Source organism: Manis javanica, chromosome 1 (assembly GCF_040802235.1).
Source record: "Manis javanica isolate MJ-LG chromosome 1, MJ_LKY, whole genome shotgun sequence".
NCBI classification, from domain to species: domain Eukaryota; kingdom Metazoa; phylum Chordata; class Mammalia; order Pholidota; family Manidae; genus Manis; species Manis javanica.
Window position 1 is genome coordinate 124,919,675 of NC_133156.1, and position 15,463 is coordinate 124,935,137.

At 35.3% G+C, this 15,463-nt stretch overlaps 1 long non-coding RNA gene across 2 annotated transcripts in view; it reads left to right on the top strand.

Annotated features, from left to right (window-relative positions):
• LOC118969175 (uncharacterized) overlaps window positions 1–15,463 on the top strand; it is a 465,723-nt gene that overhangs the window by 163,907 nt on the left and 286,353 nt on the right. For both annotated transcript variants that reach the window (XR_012130315.1, XR_005057088.2), the window contains exon 4: window positions 176–287. This is a non-coding gene — a long non-coding RNA (uncharacterized lncRNA). The remainder of the gene's footprint in view (window positions 1–175; window positions 288–15,463) is intronic.

Below are 15,463 nucleotides of genomic sequence, written 5' to 3' on the forward strand. Positions count from 1 at the left end.
ACATAGTTTCCATATACTTCCCTGCCACCACCACTCATTTTCCTCTATTAATATTTCATTAGTATGCTGAATTTGTCACAATTAATGAACCAATATTGACACATCATTATTAACAAAAGTCCATATTTTACTGAGGTTTTTAATTTTTACTTTATGTCTTTTTTTTCTGTTCCAGGATACTACTTTACATTTCATCATCATGTCCTCTTACACTGCTTCTTGGCTGTGACAGCATCTCAGATTCCCTGTTTTTGATGACCTTGACAGTTTTGAGGAGTACTGATCAGGTATTTTCTACAGTATTCCTCAATTTATGTTTGCTTGATGATTTCTCATGATTATATTGGATTTATGAGTTTTGGGGAGGATGACCAGAAGTAAAGTGTCATTCTCATCATCTATCAAGAGTATGTAGTATCAACCTGATTTACCACTGTTGATGTTATCATTAATCTCCTGGCTGCAGTAGTGTTTGTCAGGTTTCTCCACTGTAGTTATTGATCTCCCCCCATTCCATTTTGTACTCTTTTTAAGGAAGTTACTATGTGCACCCTACACTTAAGGAATGGTAAGTTAAACTTCACCTCCTTGAGGACAGATTGTCTACATAAATTATTTGGGATTCTTCTGCAAAGAAGATTTGTCTGTCTTTCCCCCATTTACTTATGTTTCCAGTTGTTTGTTTATCAATATGGGCTCATGGATACTTAGTTTATGCTTTGGGTTGTCATCTAATACTACTGTATTTCGTTGCTCGAATTGTTTGAGCTTTGGTCATTATAAGTTCTGTCAGTTGGCTCATGTCCCTTTGACACACCCCGTATTTTTCTTTTTTTTTTAGCACTCATTTATTTTCTAGCATTGGTGGATATTCCCAGCTTATCTTGTATATTTCCTGCCCCTGTCCTAAAGTCAACCATTTATCTAAGGAGCCTCATTCCTTTTATTGGAGCCAATCTATTGGAAGCCAAGATCTGAGTATTATGTATGCTCATTGCTACTGGGGTATTGATGTTTCTAGGCCCTCTTAGCTAACAGAGCAAGGAAATACACATGTGTGTGTATACTAATCTTTGTATATATACATATCCATACATTTTTCTCTATATATGTATCCATCTATATATTAACATGAGTTCATACTGGTGTCTTCAATTCTTATCCATTATTAATGGATCATTTCATTGCTTATTTTATACTTGCTTATTTACCATCTGTATATCTTCTTTGACGGGATGTATGTTCAGATACTTTGCAATTTTAAATATTGGGTTATTTTTGTGTTATTGAGTTGTAAGAGTTCTTTGTAAATTTTGGACACAAGTATTTTATCAAATATTGCACTTTGTGTAGAGAAAGATTTTTTATGTATCATATTAAGGTTTTCTTATCTAGACCTAGAGTATTCTTATCTTCGCTTTATAATGAGGAAAACAAATCTCAGGGTTAGGAACCTCACCTAAGGTCACTCCTGTGAGTTGAGTTATGCCCCCAGAAAAGATTCATTGAAATTCTAATCCCCAGTACCTCAGAATATAATTTAAATTAGAAATAGGACCATTGCAGATATAATTTATAAAGTTAGATAAGGTCACCCTGCAGTAGATGAGCTCCTAATCTGGTGTCCTTATAGAAGATGGCCATGTAAAAACAGACACATACACGGAGAATGCCTTGTTATGACAAAGGTACAGATTGGAGTTATGCAGCTATGAACCAGGAAGCACCAAAGAGTACCAGAAAACTGCTAAAACCCTAGGAAGAGGCAAAGCAGGATTTCCCTCTAGGTTTCAAACTTGGGATAACCCTGCCAATACCTTTCTTTTGGACTTCTAGCCTGAAGAACTGTGAGCTAAATTTCTATTGTTTTAAACCACCCCATTTGTGATACTTCATTTCGGCAGCCCTAGGATACTAATATACAGTCACTCAGCAAGTAAGTGACAATAATAGAATCTGAGACCTAGTCACTGCATACATCTCCCATGACCTTTTCTAAATGGTGAAATCATTAGCACATTCAGTTGATGTCTGTAAGTATCCCTGACAGTTGGAGTATACACAGTGACTAATAACCATAGTAATAGATACAGTAGGGTTGCAAGTGGGGCTGGATAAAACTTAAAGGATAAAGCTAAAATATGTCATTCAGTCTTGCCTAGTTCTGCTCTTTGCACTAGCTCTGTTCCTCAGTCTTACTGCCTCCACCAGTGAATAATAAAAGCTAAGTAAGTCCAGTGGTTAGGAGGAAGAAAACAGTGTTTTTATTTCTGGGCTGAGGAAAAGGAGAGAGTAGTTGGACATCCTGTATTATCTATAATGGGCTCAAGAATTGCTAGGTCTGTTACTGAGTTGTCAGGAGAAATTGTTATTTCCTTCTTTGGAGATTCCTAAAGTCATTTATATAGTATGCAGTAAGTACTAAATATGTGCTGGGTGCAGTGAAAAGGTAACAACTGGAAAATGAGTATCAGATTTGGTCCCGGTAATGAAGGCTGAAATCTGGAAACACAAAAATTTGTGTTTCTGACAGTATTAGAGACAGAATGAAACTGTTGAGGTTCAACTGTGAATGTAATTAATGTACAAGCAAGGGGTGGCAGAGAAGGACCCTCCTTTAATTTTTTTCCAGATTTATTAAGATATAACTGAAATATAACATTGTATAATTTAAGGTGTACATGTTGACTTGATACACTTACATATTGCAAAATGATTACCACCACAACTTTAGCTAATACCTCTATCATGTCACATCATTACCATTTATTTTTTGTGGTGAGAATCTTTAAGATTTACTCTCTTAGCAACTTTCAAGTATATAATATAATATAGTATTATTAACTATAATCACTGTGTTGTACATTAGATCTCCAGAACTTATTCAGTCTTTTAACTGGAAGTTTGTACCTTTTGACCAATATCTCTGCATTTCCCCCACCTCCCAACCTCTGGTAACTACTATTCAAATCTCTGTTTCTATTAGTTCAATTGTTTTAGATTTCACAGATAAGTGATATCATAGTATGTGTCTTTCTCTGTCTGACTTATTTCACTTAGCATAATGCCCTCAAGTTCATCCATGTTGTTGCAAAGAGCAAGCTTCCTTCTTATGGCTGAATGATATTCATGTATGTCTTTCCATGTAAAACATGTTCTTTGTCCATTCCTCTGTAGATAGACATTTAAGTTGTTTCTACTTCTTGGCTATTGTAAATAATGCTGCAGTGAACGTGAGTATGCAAAATCTCTTCAAGACTGCTTTCAATTCTTTTGGATGTATACCTAGAAGTGGGATTCCTGGACCATATAGTAGTTCTATTTTTAATTTTTTGAGGAACCTCCATACTGTTTTCCATACTAGCTGCACCAATTTATATTCCTATCAGTAGGGCACAAGGGCTCTGTTTTTCCACATACTCACCAATTTCTTGTCATTTTGGTAATAGCCATTCTAACAGGTGTGAGGTGGTATCTCTTTGGCTCTGATTCACATTTCCTTGATGATCAATGATGTTAAGCACCTTTTCATGTACCTGTTGGCCATTTGTATGACTTCTTTGAAAAAAATGTCTACTCAGTTTTCTACCCATTTTTTAATAATATTGTTTTTTACTGTTGAGTTGTGTGAGTTCTTCATATATTTTGAATGTTAATCCCACATCATATATATGATTTACAAATATTTTCTCCTATTCTACAGATTGCCTTTTTCATTTTGTTCATGGTTTCCTCTGCTGTGCAGAAGCTTTTTGGTTTGATGTAGTCCCACTTGTTTGTTTCTGGTTTTATTGTCTTTGTTTTTATGTCAAATCCAAAAGAAAAAGAAAACAAAGAAACATTGCCAAGAGTCATGTAAAGAAGCTTACCCTCTATATTTTCCTCTAGAATTTTATTTATTCAGGTCTTATATTCAAGTCTTTAATTGGTTTTGAGTTGATCTATGTGTATGGTATAAAACAGGGGTCCAGTTTCAATCTTTGGCATGTGTCTATTCAGTTTTCCCAGCACCATTACTACAGAGACAATCCTTTCCCCATAGTATATTCTTGACTCCTTTGCCATAAATTAATTAGATATATATGTGTGGATTTATTTCTGGGCTCTGTTCTGTTCCATTGATTTATATATCTGTTTTAATGCCAATACCATACTGTTTTGATGACTAGAGCTTCATAATATAGCTGGAAACCAGGAAATGTAATGCCTCCAGTTTTGTTCTTTCTCAAGGTTTCTTTGGCTATTCAGGGCATTTTGTGGTTTAATACAAATTTTGGGATTTTTATTCTATTTTCTTTGAAAATTGCCATGGGAATTTTGACAGGAATTGCATTGAAACAGTAGATTGCTTTGAGTAGCATGGACATTTTAACAATATTAATTCTCTAATCCATGAACATGGAATATTTTTCCATTTGTTTGTGTCTTCTTCAGTTTCTTTCATCAATGTCTTACAGTTTTCAGTGTATAGTTAGCCCCCTCCTTGGTTAAATTTATTCTGAAGTATTTTATTTTGGTGCTGTTATAAATGAGATGTTTCTCTTAACTTCTCTTTCTGATAGTTTGTTGTTAGTGAATGGAATGCAACTGTTTGTTGATATATTGATTTTGTATCCTACAATTTTACCAAATTTATTTATTCTAACAGTTTTTTGGTGGAGTCTTTAGGGTTTTCTATATGTAATATCATGTCACCTGCAAATATAGACAATTTTAGCTGTTCCTTTCTGATTTGGATACCCTTTATTTCTTTTTCTTGCATAATTGCTTTGTATAGGACTTCCAGGACTATGTAGAATAAAAGTGACAAAAGTGAACAACTTTGTCTTGTCCCTGATCTTAGAAGAAAAGCTTTTAGCTTTTCACCATTGAGAATGATGTTAGTTATGGTCTTATCATTTCCTGTAAATACCAGTGTTTAGGGTCCTTCCTTTAAATGCCAGTGTTTCCTAATGCTCCATATTTCTATACACTTCTTGAGTGATTTCATGATGTCAGTTACTGTGTTTCCTCTGGCTTTGCTTTTGTTCTGAGTTTCGTATTCTATTTATAGCTATAACTGGACAGCTCCAATCTAATTCAGTATCTTTAAAATTGAAGTCATTGTCCAAATCTTCTTCCCAGCCTCCTCCTATTTTCATTATCTCATTTATGTGTTTATTTCCCATATAGTTTCTTATATTGAAAAACCAAATGCAATATATAGTCTACCCTTCCTATTACTTTTTATTTATTTCTAATATCTATTGTTTATAAAATCTTATAGAGTTTATACTTGAATATTTCTCATTCCAGCCTTATTTGCCATCCTCACATGGGTGTCTATTACAGGTTCCAGTGAAATCTAATAGATCCTAGACTACTGCTATAGGTTTATAAATAAAATTCCTGGGTTCAACATCTCCTGCTTTTAATATACCTTGCACACCAATGCCAGAGTAATTTTATTTAACCAGAAATCTACATCTAATTTGTATTTCTAGACTTGTTCAATAACTTAATCCCAGATATAACATGGCATGAAAGATACTTCCAACTCTGGCTCCCATTTTCCATCTCAAAATTTTTCCACTGCCATTTCTTCCCTTTTCCCACATCTTAAAATTAAAACTACACAGAATATATTTTTATTAGTGAACACATCATGCTTGTTTATTGCTTTGAGATATTTGGACATTTCTGGAGAAATTCTTCCCGAGAAATATGCACCTTCCTCCCCTAGGAAAACTATCACTTATTCTTTATGACCTTATATACATGTAAACTAGTTTTTACTGAGAGCCTGTAATGTGCAAAGAACATGTCAACTGTTTTTTACTGAGAACCTATAATGTGCAAAGAAGTTTGCTAGCTTACATAATATAATTTTGGTGCAATCAGTAAGCCTCTTTGTACTAAGCATTTTGCTCTTTTTACCTGCTTTAAAAATATAAACATTTCTGGGAAAATAGAATATTAAATCTTTTATACACTAGTGAGGCTTGATTCATAAAATGGTTTTCCCCAATGACAGGAAGGCCACGTGGAAAAAAGAAATAGTGACAAGAGGGAAGAATTAATCAAAGAAAAAGGAAATAGGAGTGGATACTGAGAATAAATGGCCTGTTAAAATTTTCTCTAGCCTGGCAAAATGGCACAGTCTACAGATAAAGCTGATCACCCCTGAGTTGGATTTGAATAATCTCAGAGATGCATAGTATGTCAAAAGTAAAAGTAAGTTAGAGTTTAAGGTAAAGAAAAGCAAAAATGTATAAAATCTCAAAGTTAGAGCTTTTCTTGGAATATGGTTTTATAGTCTATATTTGCCTACATTAGGAGGCTAAATGTCAAGGTTAGGGTGAAGAATCAGGCAATTTAGAGGGAACCAGATATCTCTGGAGAGAGTATACAGTTTCAGAAGTATTGTGTAGAACACAAGAAGATGTAGAAGGCAGGCTTTTTTCAGTTGGAATGGATTGTAGAGATAATTTAATTCAGCCCACTCATTTTACAGATGAAGAAATTAAAACTTTAGAATGTTAAATTTCTTGAGCAGATCTCAGACCTCCTGCTGCAAGTGAGATAGGCAACTCCTCCAGTATGTTCTATTTTTTTCTACAGATAAAATAAATACCAGGATATTGCATGGAAAATGATAACAATAGCTTACATTTGTATAGACCTTTGTTTATAAAATTCTGGGTACAACATTATCAGATAGCACATACTGTTTCTGCCTTTGAGACACTTACTAATGTGTGACTATATAATTTATTATCTAAACCAGGACACTTTTGAGAATGAAAGGGAATGCTATAAATAATTAAGCAGGAACAATAGGCATAAGCTGGGAGTGTTCCAAGCACCCCCCTGGATATGTGGACACCTAATTATTAGTTCACCTAACTGCAGAATTACTAAGGCCAACCTCCAGGTTAGGTTACAATGTGAAACAGTTTGTGGATTAGAATAGGCCAAAACATCAAAGTCTTGCAGGTGGCAGTAGCTGGAATTGTGACCACACAGGAGGGCCAAGGATGTGCTGTCCCTGGAATCAGTGGGACCAAAGATTTATGGTTCTCCAAACAAACTAGATAATACAAAGACTTTGAACCCTATAATCAAATCTCTGAAAGAAGAGAGAATGATAAGAAAGTGAACTGTAAATGTTAATACTTATTATTTAATTATTATTAAAAACAAAATGTGTAAGTATAAACAAAAAAAATTCTTATCACTTTTCAGAATTCATTTTTTAAAAAATTTAACCACCAGTGAAGGTAATATGTATACACTTACATATACCTCAAAATTTCAAATGAAATAATTCTCATAAGTATATAAATACTTTACATTAAGGGGATCAGATGAGTGCAGGATATGTTCCAGGTTAAGGTTTCTGCATTTATTAAATTTTATAACCATGATCTTTCTTACTCTGAGGTTAACTTGGGGGTCAGGAAAATGCAATAGGTGATATTTATTTTGTGAATAACATATTTAGGTTTTCTTGATTCTCATCTCTTTTGACTGAGAGGTATATATATATAAGCCTGTGTTAAGATCCAAATCTAAGACATAGTTTCTAATACCAACAGACATCTTAAAGCACAATACAAATTTTGCTGATTACCATGACCTCTGTCTGCTCATTTGGTACTCTCCACTGAAGAAGAAAAAGGGAACAAAGAAAGGAATGAGTAACTTAGTATATAACTGGTTGGAAACTTTAAAAATATATATAAACCTTTTAAATATATGGTATTCCTTATGTAAATGTTGTTTTATTAATTTTAATTTTAGGTTGTAGAGGAAGATTTTTATATTTAGAAAAATAATCCTTTTATCCTGAATATTTTAACATAGAAGGTGCTACACTTTTAAGCAAAATTTAAAAATAATTATATGCCCCCAAATCTTGTCTATGGTCACAATTTGCTGAGTAAACTTCTTTTGATGCATAATAAAGAGGCAACCAAAAAAGAATAAACTGAATTACCAATTCTGGGAAATATAGTTAGTTATTCCAACAAACTGCGCTACCTAGAAAACAATTGTATTTTTGCTAAACCAACTATAGAAAATACCTCTGGTGCCCCTTGTCAATCAGAGTTCACCTCTGATTTCAGTTTCAGCTGTGATGGGCAGTTCCATGCAAAAGCACTGAGCTCACCTGTAAGCACAGCCTGGCTATGTGAGGGTGTTTAAGCCTACAAAACATCCATCAGCTAGTGCAGGATTGGGTTTGGTGTGTAAATGTGACTGTCTCCCTTTTACCTTAAAAAGGCAATTCAGGGAGGCATCCTGAATGTTCCTCAGGTCTTAACGGAATCCAGCCTCTGTTACCCACACAGCAGCCTCAAAATACTCCCTTACCTTGGCATTTCCCCTTTGTCTGTCTCACTCCCTCTATTCCCTCACTCTCTCTTCCTGCACGCAAGTCCTTGTGTCAGTCTCGGCTTTCGAGGAACCCGAATTAAGACAGCAGTCTTACATAGAATCAAAAACACTTTGTCATTTAATCCATGGTTTCTCAACCTCAGCACTACTGACATTTTGGGATGGATAATTTTTTGGTGTGAGGGGCTGTCCTGTGCTTTGTAGGATGCTTATCCATATTCTTGGCATCCAACACAAGATGCCAGTAACATCTCTTCTCTCATTTGTGACAACCAAAAATGTCTACAAAATTAGGAAATGTCCCTTGGGAAGCAGAATTGCCCCCAGTTGAGAAATACTGATCTAGGTCCTTAAACACATTAGAATTAACTATTCTCCAAGTCCACACCATATACCAATGGGAGAAAAAGCAAATACATTTATTTTCAGTCATGATGGGGGCCAATTAACAAAGAATATATCAGAATCCAGAAAAAGGCACTTCAATGTATTGATAACATAGAAAATAACTTTTAATTTTGTTTGTTCATTATGACTAAACTGAATTAACTATTCAGAGCAATCTATTTGTCTGCAAAAGTATTAGTGCAAGTATTAGTACTATGTGGAATAAATCATGCTCGATGACTTTGCCTCTTCTTACCTCTATAGTTTCCATTAGCTGTGCATAAAACAGAAGAAAAGTTTGCTCCAAACTTTTATTCCTAATGCAAATCAAGTAAATATCCAGCAGATATTGGAACCTTAAAGGACAGGCCCTTTCTGTATGGATTACAGTTAAATTATAGTAAGCAATTCCAGCTAGAAATAGGCAACCCTACAAGGCCTAAGATTAATATAGCTGCCTATGAACCCCCTTGTGTCAACAGAACAGCTTCTCATAGAAGAATCTGGAATCAGCCCAGAATCACCATTTCCAGGGCTCATGAAGGGAATTTTGAAAAGTGATTGCTGTATCCCTGGTCAACCATTAAACATAATAATGGCTGCTACCATTTACAAAGAGATCTGTGAGTCATTTGTCTATTTGGCATAAGGTCTATTTCCTGCCCTTCCTTACCAACTGACTCCTAGCAAGTTTCGGAAAATACAGGGCTGCTGGAAGATTGGAGTGCTGGAGCCAGGGTGTACCTCCCATCTTTATATGTTTCCAGTGGGATCTCCAGAAATGGCTATGTCTTTCTTATGGTTCCAGCTTCTTCCAGAAAGTACCAGCTCATAGGTAGAGTTAAAACCACCTCTTCCCTTTGCCTTACAGTCCTATAGGATGGCAGAAAATTCCCGCTCCTGGTAATCTCTGGATTGCTTCACGGTCGTCTGTATAACCTTTCAGCACTTCCAATGTATTTGAAAATAGATTCCCAGGGACTGGTTTCTCTGTGTGGATCCTGATTGTTTTAAATACTTTACATATATTAACTCTCTAATCTACATAACAATTCTGTGAGGTAGACAACTATTATTTTCTCTGTTTTAGAAATGAAGACACCAAGGTAAATGTAGGATTAAGTTGCTTGTCCACAGTCTAACAGAAAGTGGTGGAGCCTACACTCCTAAACACTAAATCAAATTATTCACCCTTGACTCCAGGCATTTCTAACTTAAGAATTCTTCCCTGAATTCTGAGCTTGTTAGGGTCCAGGCTTCCGAGGCTTCCCCAGAGAACAAACTACACAGGCAAAGAGATGTAAATTCAAGCAAAGTCTTTATTCAGCTAGCTAGCTGAGGTCCAAGTCAGCCCGATGCAGCGGGTCTCAACAAGGACCCCGAGCACTCAGAGCCAAGGGTTTATATAGCAATTTCAAAGCACTTAACTCATAGCAATTTTCTATAACTATACATTATTCTTGCAAGACATATATCCTGGGGTTAAGCAAGGGCAGGGTAAGACTACTCCTCAATGGTTAGGGAGGTTCTGCACGATAAGCTTGGTATGTAAGATTTACTGACCAAGGTTAGCTGACCAAGGGTCACAGCTGCCCACCACCCGGTGCTCATGATTAACTTGTTTTTCAAGGCCTTACCCAGGCCCAGGGTTTTTTTTTTTTTTTTTTTTCCAGGCTTCCGAGTCACACTCTCAGAAAATGGTTTCTAGGTTTCTAAGATGGCTATGCTTATGCTAATTTACTACTCTTACTAATGCTTTGATTCTACATTTCCCCACTTTCCTTTGACCATTCCAATCATGGAATGTTTGTTTCTTCCTGCTGTGTGAGTGAATGATACTGCGGTCTCAGCATTAGCACCTGAACAGCACTCACTCTTTCCCTAACAAAGGCTATTAGCCGGTTTAAGATACAGGGACCTAAAGTGAGAAGCAGTATAAAAATAAGCAAGGGCCCTGCCAGGGTGGATATCAGGGTTGTAAACCATGGGGATTTAGTAAACTAGGATTCAAATAGCCCTTGGCTGGTCTCTCGCTCTCTCTTCCTTTGATCTGGTCTCTCTCTAAGTTTAGACATTGAATCTCTTACTATTCCGGAATGGTCTGCTGTTAAGGTTTAGCTAAGTTTTATTAGTTCTTTTTCCTGACTCTTAATGCTCTCTGCACTCCTTTACAAGCTCAGGGTCATTGGCAACCTGTCAAATGTCTCTGGTGATGCTTCTATTTTTAGTAGGGCAAATGACCAAAGGACTGCTTGTGTTACCCTCCATGAACCCGCAAGATCAATTTCGTTTTCATATATGCATATATATATGTGTGTGTGTATATATATATATATATTTGCCTTCCATTGTCTCTGTAGGTCTCCTACCAGGATCACTCACTGGTTTGTCTCAGTCCCATTAGTGCCCTCATTGTATCCTCACGTTGTCTCCTGCTCCACCTTTGCGCCCTGTCTCATTTCTGCCCTCTGCCATTTCCATCAGTGCTTAAGGACAGGTAAGAGATACATAAGAACACATTGATGATTCTAATGATGAATTGAATACTTCCCAAAACAGCTCTGCCATCTCTTCCAGTACCGTATTTTTATAAATATGTACTGGCTCTCCACCTAGGATTCTGTGAATATATCATGTAATTTTTTTTATTATAAATATTTATGTTAATTTCTATTTTTTTCCCTTACTGCCTCCTTTGTTTGAAATGGCCTTTCCTTCACTGTCTCCTGGTGAAATCTTACTCATCTTGAAAGGCAAAGTCTAGCTTAAATGCTATCTATCCTGGTGATCTACTATGAATCCACCTGCCTTATGCCTGCCCAAGATAGAATAAATCATCTCCTACCTTTTGTTTCATATCACCTTGTACAACTCTCTGATCCAGTTCTGTGTGTGCATCTCTGTCTCCCAAATAAACTTGACAGTAGAGAGCATATATTGCTTTTGTGTTTCCTATCACTTAATACATGTTCAGAAAATTTTTAAATTGAATCATAGCAAGCAATTTAGTTAACCTCTGTTCTAGCAAATCTAGGAAGTTTTTTAACAAGAAACACTTAGTGAATGTTAAGCAAGTGAAACTTACATATTCCTTATAGATTTGTTTTTTGCTCTTTTAACCAGATATGTTATAAAATGGGAGTTTCGGTGGTTTTTACGATAAATCATTTGTATCCTAGGTGCAAACTTCTAACCCAAAATTGGTAGGGGAGGGAGCAGTGGATAAATATAAATGCACATCTTCTTTCTTTTTTCTTGTAGGCAATCACATCACAGTGTTATTGTGTGGAAAATGACTTAGTGGTAGCAGAATGATATTTTGGAAATATAAATTCCTATGAAATGTTCAGTGATGGAGGATAGGTATTACTGAGTCAGCAATAAGTTATAAATTGGTTTATTTTTAATGGGGACTTTTTAATGTGGAGAGAGTTTACCGTTTTGGTGGTAGGAAAAAGTAATCAGAATGTATAATCTTACTCTATGAGTACACAGGTTGGCTACTGTGTGTGTGACTTAAAAGATGGTTAATTAGTTATGTGGGTGTTACCAGGGCCATTTCCCAAATAGTTTAATGATTTACTGAAAGGCTAATATGAGTTACTTACTCAGAATTTTGCAATTTCCACTTGAATATGTACTTACAACCTTTGAATGGTTTATAAGTTTGCTCATTTACCAAAATGGTTTAGCAGCCAGATAGATAGATCCATTGCAGTCCTAAAAAACACAGTGTATGTGTGTGTCTGTGTGTGCATGTATTTTTCATGAGGATCATCCAATGTAATCCAGAGAGCATAGTCAAAGGATTATAGCCAATAAGAGTGACTGGTCCACATTGTTCTCTGGTTTGGAACCCATAAATTCCTATGTTCCTTCTCATGCTTTTTCTGGCTTGTGTGATAGCCATTGAACCAATTCTTTTCCCTTTTGAATTTTTAAACCTGTTTATTTACCCCAATGTGGTCTCTGGTCTCACTGTCATTAAGTTATGTTAAGATGAAAACTTTAGGCCCATGATGCCTGATAGAAAGCATATACATGATTTGGCTAGAAATACAGCCAAGAGTGCTAAAGTTTTTTTATTGGCTGTAGGCATTAAAGTCCTCAAAATGTATGAAAGAAAAGGCTCAACAGGATTTTAGACATTGCTGGAAGTCCTTTGACATTGCAGAGAGCAATATAAACACTGCTACAACTTGGGAAGACATGAACATCAATTGTACAAACAAGGGCTACACTGATTATTATCAGTGCATCATGCAACTTTAGGATACCTGAAGAGAATGAAACAAGAGCCAGTGTGAAAAATCAGGAATGCATGAATGCATCTCCATAGGAACTATATATGAAGCATACCTAGAATTGTTTATTTCTATGAAAATGAGGCCACACCATGCACATTACTCTGTAACTTGTTTTCCTCACTTAACAAGATATCATTGAAAGCAATTCCTTAATAAATATGTAATATATACAGGTAAACTTCATTTAACTTTCAACAAAAGTACCAAGACAATTCAATAGGGAAAGAGTAGTCTTTTCAACAAACGGACAACTAGATATCCATATGCAAAAGAATGAATTTGGACTTGAATCAAAATTAAAGATTTTTGTGCTGTGAAGATCTATCAGGGATGTGAAAAGATAACCCAAAATGAGAGAAAATATTTGCACGTCATATAGCTGGTGAGGGACTTCTATACAGAATACATAAAATATATTTGTAACTCAACAATAAAAAGGTTAATGACCCAATTAAAAATGAGCAGAAGATTTGAATAGACATTGCTCCAAAGAAGATATACAAATGGTCAAGTAAGCACATAGATAGGTGTTCAACATCATTAACCATTAGGGAACTCTACATATCAAAATCACAATTGAGATACCATTTCATACCCACTAGGTTGGCTGTGATCAAGAAGACAAATAATACTAAGTGTTGGTGAGGATGTGCAGAAACTGGAATCTTCATACATTGCTGGTGATGATGGAAAATGGTGCAGTTTCTTTGTAAAACATTTTGGTGCAGAGTTGTCATATGACTCAGTAATTGTATACCTAGGTTAAACCCTGGAGAAATGAGACTATGTCATGTAAGAACTTGTTCATGAATGTTTATAACAGCATTAGTCACTGCATCTGTAAAGTAGAAACAAACTAAATGTCCATCAACTTGTAAATGGATAAATAAAATTCGGCATAACCAAACAATGTGATATTATTTGGCAACAAAAAGGAATGGAGTAATGATACAGGCTACAATATGGATAAACATTGACAACTTAATGCTACATGAAAAAAGCTAGTCAAAATTGGTCACATGTTATATAATTCTAATTATATGTAAATCCAGTATAGGTAACCCCTAGAGATAGAATGTAGATTATGGTTTCCAAAGAGAATTGGGAGGAAATGGGAAATGACTGCTAGTGAATAGGAATTTCTTTGTAGGATAATGAAAATGTTCCAAAATTGATTGTGGTAATGGTTATACAACTCTGTGACTATACTAAAAACAACTGAATTGTATACTTTAAAATGGTGAATATTATAATAGGTAAATTATATCTCCAGTTTTAAAATCCATTACTTAATCACATATGCAAAGTTCTTTTTGCTATGTAAGATAATGTATTCACAGGTTCCTGGGATTAGGATATAAAAATATTTATGGGGGCCTTTAATCTGCCTCCCACATTTGGATTGTGTGGAAGCAGCTGAAACTGAGACAGTCAGACATGAGGAAACCTTGCTGTTCTCTGTGAGTAGCAATGCAGCCCTGGAGAATGTGAGGCTATAAATGAAATCAGGATGAATTTTCAGGAGATTTCAGCATGGAAAGATCAAGATAGAAGGCAATACATTCTCTCTCTTTTGTCACATCACTCAGATACTATGATACCAGAAAATACCTTTGTGCTAGTCATACTTTCGTTATTACATCTTCTGCCCTCAAAATTTTAAAGTATTTTAAGTAGACTATCCTTCTTCATATGTTCCTGATTTCTTATGTTGTTCAGAAAGGTCTCCTTTATGCCAAGGCTAGAACTATTCTTCTAATTTTTCTTCTATTACTTATTTAATTTTTCTTTGTACAAATTTAATCTCTGTGGAATTTATTTTTGTCAGTAATATGAGGTTGTGTCAACTTTTGCTTTGATTGGGTAGCTATTTATGCTAACACCATTCATTTAATTATCTATCTTTTGCTCTCTGAATTAGAGACTTTAGTCATATATTAAATTCCCATATATACCTGTATTTCTAAACTCTCTTTTGTTCTTCTGAAAGCTTTTACTTCGAAGAATAAAAAATTCATGCAGAAAAATATATGCATAAATAAAATCTCTGTTCTATTATAGACTTTGACATTAAACACAATCACTAAGTAAAGAAAAGCAGTCTAGGCCATTTTCTTTCCCTGCTATCCACTCCAGTTTACACAGGCCTCGTTTGTATAATCCAGGTCATACAAATGCAAAGCAAGATTATGTGTACATGTGTTTTTGAGGTATTTTCACACAGAACTACCTGTTCACGTAGACACCATCTGAAATATACAAATTGAAAGGTACTAAGAAGCTGCTCTCCTCAAGAATATCTTCTCATGGACAAGCAGCCTGCCTTGAGATAGCCACGATTAGAGTTACTGTCTTACCTGTAGAATATATCTACAAAACTTTACTCCTTT